Source organism: Sarcophilus harrisii, chromosome 3 (genome assembly GCF_902635505.1).
Source record: "Sarcophilus harrisii chromosome 3, mSarHar1.11, whole genome shotgun sequence".
NCBI classification, from domain to species: domain Eukaryota; kingdom Metazoa; phylum Chordata; class Mammalia; order Dasyuromorphia; family Dasyuridae; genus Sarcophilus; species Sarcophilus harrisii.
Genome location: NC_045428.1, coordinates 543,483,520 through 543,496,862, shown reverse-complemented (window position 1 = coordinate 543,496,862; position 13,343 = coordinate 543,483,520).

Here is a 13,343-nt window from a genome sequence, read left to right as displayed (position 1 = left end):
GACCTTTTGTCATCAATCCAGGCTAGAGCCAGGCTGCCCAAGTCTAGGCTAGCCTGGCTGGTCCTGGTCTGTGACTGAAGGGAAACCTGGGGATTGGAAAAGTGAGTCACCTGGGGAAGATGCCATTTGCCAAAATGTAAGCAAGGTGGAAGAAGAGTCAATTGTCGCTGGTTTGGGGGAACTTGGCCAGTTCTGTGCCACAAGTGTTTGGACCTAAAGAATTATAGCTTCCAAGGTTGCCCTCCTTCTTTATTCAGTCTGGTGTCATGGAATGAGCCTGGACACCTACCAAGACCAAAAGAATCATAGAATCATACATCTGGAAAGGGACCACAGAAGTCACCAGATTCAATCAGGAATATTATAGATGAGGATACTGAGGCTCAGAGGGTTAGAGTTTATTAAAATAGTGTTTGGTTTATTCTTTAATACTCACTACCTGTGGGAGTGGGATGGGGATGAAATTGGAAAAGCAAAGCACTGTGTGAAACTAGCAGATAATGAGCAAAATACAATAAAGGCTTAAAAGGCTATCTCTCAATTACCTCAGTCTTCCATTCTCCAAAGGCTCAGCTGGGTACAGTGGGGAAGGAAGTCCATAGGTTTTTAGAGAGGAACCAACATCCCCCAATAAGAGGCCTAGAATTCATAAAGGGATAACAGAGCCAGTTCTAGAGCCAGATGTCAGACCTTCAGTCAGCCCCAGAACAACAAAACTTATGCACTAGGGCTAGATCCAGAGGTTCTTTCCCAAAGCCCACCAGGAAGTTAGCAAGCAAAAATGTCTTTTTTCTTGCCTCTTGAACCCACCTCCAAGTGGAGGAGTAGAAGTTTAAAATACTGCAAAGGTGAAAGGAATCTTGGGTTATTGAGCTTCCCAGGTGGCCAAACTAGACTCTGAGCTCTGGCCGTGTTCTTTTGGCCAAAGAAGGGGAAAAAAGGTATCTCAGAGGGCCAGCCGGCTGTCAGTCCATGCAAATGATTCAGTGAATTGTGAATTCACATTAGTTCAGCATAGTGGAAAATACTGTTATTATGGGACCTACCAATGGAGAGGATGGCATGTGTCACTCTCATGCCCAACAGCTTTGGTCTCTGTGTACACATAAATATTACAAAAATAACAATAGCTGACATTTCTATAGTTTCTCAGAGTTTGCAGGGCATTCATCATTTCTTTTGAGCCTTACAATATCCTTGTGAGGCAGGGATCTCACATTATTATCTTTAATTTGTAGATGAGGAAATCAGGGTCAAATAGATGTTGTGACCTGTCCAAGACCATGCAGGTGGTAAGCGTCAGATGCTGGATTTAAACTCAGGACTATGAGCACTTAAATGGTGTAGTGGATAGAGCACTGTACTTGGAATCAGGAAGGCATCCTTAGAATTCAAGTTCAGCCTCACATGAGTAATGAATTCTGAGCTAGTCATTTAACTCTGCCTCAGTTTCTTCATCTGTAAAATAAACTAGAGAAGGAAATTTCAAATCACTTCAGTATTTTTGCCTGGAAATTCCCCAAAATGCATGACACATGGTGAGACAAAACTAAAACTACTGAAAACCAGTAACTGATTCCTATGCCATCTAGCTGTTTCCATAGAGGATTTGCTGAAAGATATGAATGAATGACTGAGACGGCTAGGAGGGCTTGGAGTCCAGAAAACCTGAGTTCAAATCCAGCCTCAGACAACTTACTAGTTGTGTGGTCTTGGGTAACTTACTTTACCTCTGATTAATATATGATCACCCAGATTTCTTCAACTGTAAAATGGGGATAATAATAGCACCTACTTTACAAGGTTGTGAAAATAAAATTACAACATTTAAAAAGGACTTAGCATGGTGCTGAAGATAATAATAGATGCTAAACCAATGCTGTCAGCTAACTGCTATTATTATGATTATTAATGAATCATATATTAAAATTCCTAGTATGTGCAAAGTATGATGCTAAGTTGTGGAATCAGAAAATTAGAAAAGTAATATAGTCATTATTCTCAAGGAACTCACATTCTCCTGAGGAGAACAATATTCAAGAAAGATTTCAGACATAAGCCTGATGGAAAGATCCCATGGTCCTGTACAAAAATAAAATATAGGATAAGAAACTAGGCTATGGAAACAAGTGAAGGAATTGCCTTATCATTGTCATAAGCAGGATTTGAACCTGGAACCTCAGAACTATAGAAGTTGAGAGTTTTAAGTGACCTCAGCAGGTACTTAGTTCAACTCATATTTGGGAAAGGATTTCCCACTAATGCTTTCCCAACAAGTGATCATCGATCCTCTACTTAAAGACCTCCAAAAAAGAGGGGCCCTTTGCACATCTGGTGCCAAGATAATCTGCGCTATAATTTTGCCAAGGCTTATAAGGGGTAAAGGGTCTTATCCACGGTACCACAGCTGCTTGAAAATGTCAAAGGCAGAAAGGAAGCCAACACCTCCTGACTCTAAATCCAGTTTTCAAATCCACTATGCAAGGGTCTATTTTTACACAATATATTAGCCTAGAATGGTCTTTATATTTTTAAATACAATAACATAACTGTATAAGTTTATTTTATATTGATAAATGTAAAAAAATTCATATGATTTAAAGGACATATAAAAACAGTAAGGGGTTCATTTGGCCCATAGTATGATAACCTTTGGTTATCATATTATACTATCTCTTCTCTTATGTTACTGTTTAGAGACAGAGACAATCATCCACTTTGCATCTTTTTCATGTTTCAGTGAAACAGAGATCTTATATATCACGTATGTATGCACAAGGATCCTGTCAGATCTCATCTTGCACATTGTGTTCGGTTTTGAGGTATATTTTAAGAAGGACATGGACAAAATGGAGCACATCTAGAGAATGGACAGTCACTAGATGAGGGTGAAGAAGGATCACTAGATCATACTAGATGCAAAAAGAATTATGAGACTAAGAATAATTAACCTGAAGAAGAGAAGTTTTGGTAGGAGGTAAGTAGAAGAGGGAGAGATAATGATGGATGTCTTCAAGTAACTGAGGAATTGTCATGATGAAGAATGATTAGATTTTCTCTGTGCAGCTACTAGAAAAGAGAAAAACAGGATCAAGGAGAGGAACTCACAGCTCAATGTTTCATCTTCATATAAAAAATTTCCTTACATTCAGAGCTATCCAACAGTGAAATGGGCTGTTCACTATGCAGGGAGCTCCTTATTATTGGAAGTAATATCTATATGACCACTTGTCTTGGAAGCAATATCAGGGACCTTTCCATCCAATAAAAAGTTGAGTGACCTCTTGTTAGAAATCATAGTTAGGGACATCATAGAGTAGATTTATAGATAAAGAAGTTAGACCAAAACATCTCTGAGATCTTTCAAATTCCATCATTCAAAATCAGTCATATATTTATCCAACATTAATTAAGCACTTACTGCATGAAAGACCTTATGTGTGACACTGATAATATAAACTAAATAAACATTTATTAAGGATATACTGATGCTAAGAGAAGTAAGTAGATCCAAGAGAACATTGTACACAGCAACAACAAGAGTATGTGATGATCAACTGTGATAGACTTGGCTCTTTTCAATAATGAGATGATTCAAGAGAATTCCAAGAGACTTTGACAGAGAGAACCATTTGCAACCAGAGAGAGAACTGTGGGGACTGAATGTGGATCACAACATAGTATTTGCACCTTTTTGTTGTTGTTTTGTTGTTGTCGTTGTTTGTTTGCTTGTTTTTTTTCTTTGTCATTTCCCCTTATGATCTGATTTTTCTTGTGCAGCATGATAATTGTGGAAATATGTATAGAAGAATTGCACGTGTTTAACATATATTGGATTATTTGCTGTCATGGGGAGGAGGGAAGTGGGAAAGGGAGGGAGAAAAAATTGGAACACAAGGTTTTGCCAGGGTGAATGTTGAAAACTATCCTTGCATGCATTTTGAAAAATAAGAAGCTATTATTATAAAATATGAAAGACAGCCACAAAAAGAGGTGACCATTGGAATAGAGAAGACAATTGTGAGATATATTATAGAAGAAAAATCTATAATACATGCCATCATAGTGAATATGAAGTTGGAGGTAATAATAATAGCTGACATTTTTAAAGCATGTCAACATTTACAAAGTATTTCACATAACAATAATAATAACAATAGCATTTATAAAATGCTTTAAAGTTTGCAAGGCACCTAACAAATATTATTTCATTTAATTCACACTACAACACTGGGAAAAAGATGCTATTGTCATAACCGTTTTATATACAAAGGAACTGAGGCAGATAGCAGTTTAAGGTTAAGTGTCTTACCTGTGATCACACAGCTAGTAATCGAGTGTGGATTTAAAGTCAGGATGTCTTCTTTCCAAGCCCAGTATTCATTCTTATTGGATCCTGGTTGAAAGATAACTTATATTATTTCTCATTTTACAAATGAGGAAACAGGCTTAGAGTGATTCAGCTGGGATCATATAGCTAGTAAACATATGAAGTGATATTTGATCCCAGGTCTTCCTGATATCACACTATCCTATGTACAGAATATTGGATGGTTTTATGGCACACTTTAATGGAAGCATTCCCTGAGAAGTAAAGGAGAAGCCAAAGTCCCTGGAGTGGGATAGCATATCTGACTTTTTACTCTTGCAGCTTTTTATATAGATAGATAGGTTCGTTGATATAGACCTGAAGAAAACTCTGAGGTCATGCTGTCCAATCCTCTCATTTGACAAGTAAGGAAACCGAGGTGCAAGAACATTAAGTGACCTATTTGGCAACGTATCAGATTCTAAAACTAGTGTTCCTTTAACTGTGCCTTCACTTTATCCTTTATACTGGAAGACTGGGAGCATATCAGTTTAATTAATTGAAATAAAGGAGTTGGAGGAAAAGTAAGTTTTGGAAGGAAGACAATGAGTTCTCTTTTGGGCATCTTGAGTTTGAGATATTGGTAGTAGAGGTCTCCAACCCATAGTAGTTGGTAATGAACCTAGAATTCATCAGAGACTTTAAAACTTGAACTGGAAATTTTAGAATCATCTGCAGCAATATGGTCATAGAAGTTAAGGAAATAGATCAGTTTACCAAGGGCAAGAGAGAGAAAAAACAGCCAAGATTCATGCTGCCATATTCATGGACACTATAGTCTAGTTGAGCTAAAGAGAATCCTTACTGTAGGATTTGGGTTTTTGTTTTTTTGGGGTTTTTTGTTTATTTATTTGTTTGTTTTTATAAATGTGTACCTTTATATGTATGCAGCTAGGAGATTTCAGAAATTCCCATTATTCAACAGACTGAAAGTCATCCTGCAAAACTCCACCATCCTTATAAGGAAAGGCAGATGCTGACTGAGTGTGGGCTTCTGGTTGGAGGATTGAAGAGCTACCGCCTGCTCGCTTTTCCTCAGAACAATATTATGAAATTGAGAAGTGGCCTCTTTGATGGTGTCTCTGGGGAATGGAGCACGTGACAAGCAGACTTCCACAGTGGAAGAGATGGGTGAGGAGGTTAAGTAAATTTTCTTTGTGTAGTCCCCATTACACTTCAATGGGAGTTACCGATAGAAATTTCCTTTAGGCTCTTGCGAGTACAGGTATTGGTTTGACTTTAATAAAAGTCATAAGTGATCTTGCTGAGGTCTCTTGTGGAATGAGCTCAGCAGAATCTAGGCAAGTCCTTTGAGAGGGAAAGAGGCCCACTTAAACATCACATTATCCTAATAATCCCATTCCTGAGCAGGCGTCCCATTATTCTAAAGGTCTTCATTTGCAAATTGTGATATTTGAAAGTTTTCTTTTTCCATTATTGCAGTAGGCAGGATGGATGTTTCCAAAGGCACAGCACCTGTTTACAGACCTGATCTCCTTTTTCCGACTCGTTCAAGACTGCCTCAGAGCAGTTCCCTACCATGCCAGCCCTTAGGAATCTTTCTTTGATCCAACTTCTTGCCTTGGTTACTCTGCATTAACAAGATACCACCTCTGTAGGTCAGATCTATTTTAATGAGATTTTACTAAAAGGGACAAAATTTCACTGTGTAATAATGACCAGGGGCTTGAATGGAGCAGAGGTATAAGAGGAAGTAATGTTCAATTTCCCTGCATCTGAACAGGAAAGAAAAATAACATTATTATTTCTGGAAATATTTACTGAATTCTTTTACTCTGAGTATCCATAACCAACAAGGGCATGTTTTTCAATGACGATGATCAATCATTAATTTCTGTTACTACTGTCATGTTAAGGCTTCTAAAACACTTTATTTTAGCAACATACTACCTGAAGGAGATCGTCCATGTATTATTATCTCCATGTTACACATAGGGAAAATAAGGGTCAGAAACAAATTATTTTCTCAGTGTCATTCAGCTAGTAAAAGTCAGCATCAGGATTCAACCCAGGACCCTTGACTCTAAAATCATTGCTCTTACCACACTGTGCTACAATGATAGAAAGACTCATTTGAGGCCTTGGGAGACATCCTGATTTCCTATAAAGGTTCATGGTTTAGAATAAGTTAGGTAATAAATTTAAAATATAAACAGATAATGATATTTCCTCCTGAAATAATGTGCTCTCTATTGGAGACTTGGAGATCTTTATGAGATTCACTCAACAGAAGCCCTATGGTGTTTTTTTTTAAGGCCAAGTTTTACTTGGTTGGGAGATACCAAAATAAAAATATTTCCCATTAAGGTAATACTTTGGGGTTCCAAATTGTTTCAGAACCATTATCCCACTTGAATGAATGAACTGAAAAATGAGTATAACTTTCCCTAATGCAGTGAAGAGAGGAAGATCTAGAGAGGGTCACACAGCTTTTATAAGTGTTAGAGCAGGGACTCAAATCCATATTTTCTAATTGCAAATGGAGAATATTTAACCTGGAGAAAAGAAGACTGGGGTGTCTTCCCACAATGGGGACTGGAAGGAAAGGAAGTGGGAGAGGATTATATGATAATTGTTTTCAAACATCTGAAGGATCGAAGGCATGTGAGTTTGATCCCATGGTGATGCTAGAAACAATGGGGATCAGGAATGGAATGGAAGTTGAAGAAAGGTAGATTTTGATTGGATTTAAGGAAACTTCCCAACAAATATAGATGTTCAAAATGGAATAGAAAACCTCATGAGATAGTGATTGAATGATCCCCAAAAGTTCTTAGGCAAGCATGAGTGACCATTTGTCAAAGATATAAAGATGGTTGCTGTCCAGGAAGGAGACAGCTTACATATCCAGTGAGGCTTTCCTAAAACTATGAGATTCTGTGATTCTCTTCTTCCTAGTTTGGATTTCTTTCTATCACCTCCTGCAATGTGAGAGGAAGCAGAATGAGGTGATATATGGGAGTAGAGTTGCAATGAGAGGACCTCAGTTCTACTTTCCCACAGAGACCTCCGTGAGACCCATCTCTTGCCCAGCCTGCCTTTAAGAAATGATTTTTTGAGGTGGCTTGAAATCATCATTCCTTCCTTAGTTTTATCAAGCTCTCCATCGATGGATTTGTCTAACTCCTCTTTCTTCATTGGTTAGATTGGATTGGGAAAATGTTATTTTGTAACCACAGATACATATCCTTTGTAGAAGAGAGGCAGCAATCCATATTTTACAGAGACTGAGAGAATGGATTCCATTTTTATACTTTCTAAGGTTAGATAGCACATGAAAACTCTGTAAGATAAGGGGTGCAAGTATGATTTTACACACAAACACACTCAAACTCCACATATTTATACCCATTTCATAGATAGTGAAAGTGAGACTCAAAAAGCATAAGTGACTTGCCCATCTGGATCTGTCTTAATGACTTGACTAAGGCTTAGGGCAGTGAATTGATTTGTCAAGAGTCACACCTAATGCTCCCATCCCTTTGCTTTTTCTCTTTTGTGATATGATGGAGAGAATCCAGAGAGACCTGAGTTCAAATTCTGCATCAAACTCTTTTTGGCTACATGTCTTCAGGCAATCCACTTAACCTGTCTTCCTCTGTTTCCTCATCCATGAAAGAACAAGAATAGCACAAGAGTTTTGAGATTCAAATGATGCAATATTAGAAAGCATTTTGTATATCTTAAAGTGCTATATAAGTATGAGCTATTATTATTAGTATTTCCATTATAACACAGGAAACTAGAAGGACAGAAAGGTTACATTTAATTCTGCTTTTTTTTTTTAAAAAAAGCTTGATTGCTCATTTATTATGCGCAGGGCACTGTGCTACACCCAGAGGAAGGCATGAAGATGAATGAGACATAGTCCCTTTCCTCCAAGAGCTTTCCTCCTCCTTAGTAGGAGTGGGATAGACACATACACTGATAACTAGAATACAAAGTAATAGCATGAAGTTAGACTTTATAAGCAATGCTTCAATGGAAAGAAGAAAGGAAGGAAGGAAGGAAGGAAGGAAGGAAGGAAGGAAGGAAGGAAGGAAGGAAGGAAGGAAAAAAGGATGAAAAGAAGGAAGGATAGAAAGAAGGAAAGAAGGGAAGGAGGGCATGAAAGAGGGAGAAAGGGACAGAAAGAAAGAAGGAGGCAGCTAGATAGCACAGGATCTGAGTTCAAATTCAGCCTCAGACACTTAACATTTATGAAATGTATGACCCTGGGTAAGTCACTTAACCCCAATTATCTCACCAAAAAATAAGCTAAGGAAGGAAGGAAGGAAGGGAAGGAGGAAGAAAGGAAGGGAGGAAGGAGGGAAGAGAGGAAGGGAAAAAGGAATTGAGAAGGAAAGAAAGGAAGGAAGAAAAGAAGAAAAGATAAAAGAATGGAAAGAAGGAATTTGTGTTGGATAAATTGGAGAGGGAAGAGATTGGGGATGGAGAAACCAATTAAGAGGCTATTGCAAGAGGACAGGTGATAAAGGCCTGAACTTGCTTGGTGGCTACATGACTGAAAAGGACACAGAGATATGGTTGCATCAGAATGAAAAACATCTGGAAAATTATTGTAAATGGATAGTGAAGAAGAGGGAAACATTGAGGATGACTCCAAAGTTTCATGACTGGGTTATTGGAAGAACAGTAGAATCCTTAACAGAAAGGGACATTTCGAGGAGGGGAAGCTTTTGGTGGAAGAGTACTTGACAAAGGTGAAATCTCAGCCTTCTTTTTTCAAGCATAGCATTTGATTCTATGGATCTTCCTATGGATTTCTAGGTAAAATGAAGATGGACTGCCATGTTTGATTCTTCCTTTAATGGGGTTGGGAAATGGTTACATTTATAAAGCTCTTTGAGTAAATCCTAATACCTTTGACTGTTTCTGAGCCATGCTACCAATAGCTACCTATTCTAGGGCAAGAAAAGATGTGTACTGTATCCCATGGTGGGAGGAAGATACTTTCCCTTTTTTCCTTGCTCCACTCTGGTGTCAAGGAGAGTATGGCAACAGAACATTGTTGACCCCTAATATGGATATTTCTTCCTCCAGGTGGCTCATCTAAAATGGCATTAGATTGTAAAGTCCTTTACTGCTACAAATCCTATGTTTCTATAGTGCTTGGAGAATATAATAATTCACATAGAATCACTCTACCTTTTCCTTAGACTCAGGAATCCCCACCTTTGTGCTTTTTGCTAGACTACTCACCTTCAGCATGATAAAGGGAAAGAAGGCTAGATTTGGACCTGGTCTTGAAATCCATCTTTAATATTTACTGAATCTAGGAACCTCTGAGCTCCTCAGTTCTATTAGTCTATTTTTCTCCAAGGTTCCACTCATGAACTTCCTTCTTTTGTAAGTCTTTACTTATGTGCTATCTCCATCTTAAATGATCATGTAAATTCTCTGTTTACATGTTGTATCTATCCAGCAGAGTTTAAGTTCCATGAGGACAGAGATTATGTGTCCCCAGTCCTGTTTTATGTTTTCTCTTTAAATCTCCAAACACCTAGCATACTGGGTATTCTTAATAAATTATTTGCCGTTATTTAGTCATTTTTCAATTGTGTCCGACGCTTCATGACCCATTTGGGATTTTCTTGGAATAGACACTAGAGTGGTTGCCATTTCCTTTTCCAGTTCATTTAACATAGGAAAAAACTGAGCCAAACTGGGTGACCTGACTTGCTTGAGGTCACACAGCTGGCAAGTGTGTGAAACTGGATTTGGACTCAGGAAGATGAGTCTTCCAGCCTCTAGGCCCAGCACTCTGTCCACTGAGTCACCTGCCTTAATAAATGATAGCTAGATTGTACTGGATTAGTATGCAGACTAACTCTCACAGAAAGTCTCTAGTAACTGACCTTCCCCTCCTGATGGTCTTAATTCATTTAACATTTAATGATTCTTCCAAAAACCCAAAGGAGATTGGGCTGGAATACCCAATATAAACTATTGTGTGCAAGATACCTGACCTGTAAGTCTGGAAACTTGGGCTCCAATCCTGAATCTGTTCCAACTTGCCATGTGACCTTGAGCCAGCCCCTCCTTTTCTTAGACCTAAGTTTTCCCATCTGTAAAATGAAGTAATTAGACTAGATTGTCTCTGAGGTCCTTTCAGATCTGACATGCTATAATAATAATATCTGACATTTATACAACTCTTTATATCCATTATCTTATTAAAGTCCCACTCCAACCCTGTAAGGTAGATACTACCAATGCTATCTCCATTTTACAGGGGAAAAAGTAGGATCTTAGAAAATTTAAGTGACTTCTCCATGGTCACATAGTTGTATCAAAGGGAGAATTTGAATCCAGATCTCCCTAATGCTAAGCCTTGCACTGCAGTGTCATGGATTTTATGACAAGACTATCATCTCCCCATTTACTGAGAAAGTTAAGACATTCTCTGAAAAACAGACCCCTATGTATCTATGTGTACACTGAGAATGGACCTTTATCAAAGATGAGATATCAGTTTGGCTGCTTATCCTGTTAGCATAGAGGGAATGGAGGAAATCAGTTTATCTATAAACCTAGAAGAGTGAAAGCTTGGTTGGTACCTAATCTCACAGCAAAAATAGACCCCAGGAAAGGTTCTGTTACCTCCCAGGGGAGGGTGTCTTGACCCACTTCTTTTGGATGATCAAAAGGCATAATTGCCTGGGTGGCATTCCAGGATGACTGGTTTCTAAGGATGGGCATGGAGGAAAATATCAAGCAAAAAAAATTGCTTGGGAATTCAATATATTCAGAAACTCTCAAATATTCTCAAAAAGAATGTCTTTTATGGAAGAAAAGTATTCAGGATAGGAGAGGTGGCAGAGGAAAAATACCACACTGCAAGTCAGGAGTCCTAAATTCATAGAATTATAGATTCAGAACTTGACAAGGATCTCCAAGTCCAATACCTTCATTTTACATAGAAGGAAATTGAGGTCCAGTGGGTTTAGTCACTTTAGATAGCTTGGTGGGTCAATCTTGGGCACCAAAGTCAGGAAAGGAATGGGGAAGAAAGGAAGCATTTGTTAAGTATGAGGAGCTGAACTAAGGCTTTTACAAATATTATTTAATTTGATTCCAGGACCACCTGAATTTGAATCCTGCCTCAGATACTTTGCTATATGATTCTGAACAAATTAAGTACTCTTGGTGCCTCAGTTTCCTCATCTGTTGTTCAGTTGTTTGTCATGTCCCCATTTGGGGTTTTCTTGGCAAACATACTGGAGTAGTTTGCCATTTCCTTATTCAGCTCATTTTTTACATGAACCCTTAAAAGAATCTTGGGGACCTCCAGGGGTGCACCAGACTTTGAGAGCCATGGGTCTGCATTAATGCCTTTCACCTAGATGTTGCTTAATGAATGTGTGCTTCCCTCATTTTGCTGATGAGGAAATTGGAGGTTTAGAGAGGGTGATTCAGTATTATAGATTTCCAGCTAGAAAGGTCATCTTGTTCAGTTGTATCCAACAGTTTATGATTCCACCTGGGGCTCTTTTGGCAAAGATACTAAAGTGGTTTGCAATTTCCTTCTCCAACTCATTTTACAGATAAGAAAACTGAAGTAAACAGGGTTAAGTGACTTGCTCAGGGTCACACAGCTAGCAAGTATTCTGAGATTAGACTTGAATTCAGAAAGATGAGCCTTCCTGACTCCAGACGCAACCACCCAGTTGCCCCATCTGTAAGTTGGGGATAATATTAGCAGTTGCTTCCCACAAGAATTGCAATGATCAAATGTCTTAATATACCCAAATCTCTTTGTAAACTTCAAAGCATGTGTAAAACATAGATCTAGCTATTTTTATTTGCTCAAGTTTATACAGATACTTGATAATAGAGTGAGGTTTTGAAACCAGATCCACTGATGTTATATCTAGCACTCAGAGAATCATAGATCCAGAACTGGCACTCACTTTAAAGGCCCATCCTTTTATTACAGATAACAAGTAAAGGAACTTACTCAAGATCACATAGATTGTGACAGAGCCAAGATTCAAAAGACTTGTATCTTGTGACTGACAATTCAAGTTCAGCATTCCTTCCATGATGCCATATTCTAGTCTTAGCATTGCCATTACTAAGCTGATTAACATTGGTCAAGTCACTTCCATATCCTATATTTAATTCAATTCAGTATTTACTAAACACCTACTACATGCCAGGTTCTATGCCATTTGCCCAGAATACAAAAACAAATAAGAAAAAATGCCTCCCTCAAGCTTACATTCATTTTAGTAGGTTGAGGGGGAAATAACATGTGCTGTTCAATTGTGTCTGACCCTTCACGATCCCATTTTGGATTTTCTTGGCAAAGACACTGGGCTGCCTTGCCATTTCCTTCTCCAGCTCATTTTACAGATGAGAAAACTTGGCAAAAAGAATTAAGTGACTTGCCTATGGTAAATGTCTAAAGTTGGATTTGAATTCAGATTTTTTGCTCTAGGCTCAGCCTTCTATTCACTATACCATCTAGTTTCCCAGGTATACAAACAAGAAAGTACAAAGTAAATTCAGGAGGCTGAGAATACTAGCTATATCGACACTCAATTTTCTCTTCTGTATAATGGGGCACTAGGAAAATAGATACATGATTTCTAAAATTCTTTTCCATTTATGGTGTCTCTACTGCTTGCAGTTATGTCTAAGGGTCTCTCCTCTAACTGAATTTATCTTTAAATTGTGATTTGGGAGCATTCTGCTTATCATTTATATCTTGCACTTCCTCACCCAAGTATAAGAATAGCTAGCCAGGCTTCTATCAACAGGACCTAACTGAGTAGATAGATCAAAGGGAAACCTCTGTCCACTAGCAGCAGCCTGGATCAGGAGCCCAGAGAAACCAAAAGAAAACCATGAGAGCCAATCATTGTGAAAATAAGTTTGTCCAGTGATAAAGATGAAGAACACAAAGACTCCACCTCTAGCCCAAGAAAGAGTGTGCTTCTGAAAGTGA